Raw genomic sequence first — 1,632 nt, 5'->3', positions numbered from 1 at the left:
GGCCTTCTGGCCCCGCCCACAGATGGGTCCGCCCGCAAATAGGCCCGCCCACAGGCCCACCGAGGCTCAGAGGGTCCAGCCCACTGCGGGACTGGGACGGCCGTCGCCTCCCGGCTCTGTTGGTCTCTCTTCTGCTCTCTAGGCGGCAGGAAACCGAGCTCCGAAGCCACACCCTTCTCCTGTTTTGGAACAAGATAGAAACTGAACTGGAGAAAAAGAGAAGCCGAAAAAACTTTTGGAATCTGATAAATTTTGTCCAGACTCTGTCCCTGGGAGATCGTGGGAAAAAATTTAAACCTCTGTTTCCTCATCTGAGAAGTAGAGGTATGATCATTGAACCCAGCCCCCACGTTCCTAGATGTGAAATGAAACAACTTGGTGTGTACGGTTCCTGGCGCTCTAAGCAGTAAATGGTGGCTGCTGTCGTTAACTAGTCACCCGTCAAGTTTGCCCAGCAGAAGGTTTTTGACATACCGTGATTAGCCCTGTCGAGCTGCCCTTCGAGCTCACTTGAGCCGGTATTAGAGAAAATGTGTGCAGGAGTTCCCTGGCGGTCCAGTGGTTAGGACCTCCGCGCTTTCACTGTCGTGGACCAGGTTCAATCGCTGGTGGGGGAACTAAAATCCCGCAAGCTATGCGGCGCGGCAAAAATAATAATAATAGAGAAAATGTGTGTAGAAGCCAGAAACCATTGGAGTCTCCCATCCAGCCACCACTTCTGTGCAGAAAACCCTTTTTAGAGCAGGATCCCTTCTGCTAGAACATCCTTTCTCAGTTTGAACATTTCCAAAGACAGGAAGCTCTGCCTCTGGCCCTAGGAAGCCTTCTATGCTCAGTGGACCCCATGAGGCTGCCTGTCCCCACAGATCACCTCCAAGTTTCCTTCCAACTCCGACTCTAAGATTATACAACTTGAATAGAGACACCTATCAGCCCTTACCCATCACAAAGCAACCCCACCACACTCCCATTCTTGCTTTCAGCTGCAGTTTAGGATTAAGCAGGCTCTGCTCCCATTTTACAGAAGAAAAGGAAGTATCAAAAGACACAGAATCATGCTGTCTGGCTTGAGGTACAGAATTCCATTCCAGGAACAGGACCTTCCCTTAGCTTCAGCTCTCACTCGTGGCCCTGTGGGTTTGAGGTAGCCCAGTACATCTGCTCTGTCCCATAACTGAATAAGCAGTGCCAGAAGCTGGAGCACACTGAAAAGATCACTAGACTGGGAGCCAGATCTGATTTTTGGTCTCAACTCTGTCCTCATCTAGTTAGGTAACCCCTGGTTGAACAGGAAGATCACTAATGAGCCCACACTCATTCAGTGGTGACTACAAATCCCTAAGAACTGAACGTGAAACTTAAAAATACTGAATGTCTAATCCTCCTCCCTTGAGGGAAGAACAGACAGCACTGTTTAGACCCAAGTCTAAAACATCAGTGCCATTTGCCTGTAGCGTATAGGACCAGAGGGAGAATATCAAATCCTTTCTGAAAAAGCTTACTCCAAATCCAGACAGTTTTCAGAGCCTTGAAGCCTGAGGCAAACATCAGGAGCTGTGTAGAGCTAAGGGGTTCAGAGAACCCGGAAGAAACAGTGAACCTAACCGAAGAGCAGTGGCTCAATTCTAGAGA

Source organism: Pseudorca crassidens, chromosome 2 (genome assembly GCF_039906515.1).
Source record: "Pseudorca crassidens isolate mPseCra1 chromosome 2, mPseCra1.hap1, whole genome shotgun sequence".
In the NCBI taxonomy this organism is placed as follows: domain Eukaryota; kingdom Metazoa; phylum Chordata; class Mammalia; order Artiodactyla; family Delphinidae; genus Pseudorca; species Pseudorca crassidens.
The sequence above is the reverse complement of the archived record's forward strand: the minus strand, read 5'-3'. Positions refer to the sequence as shown.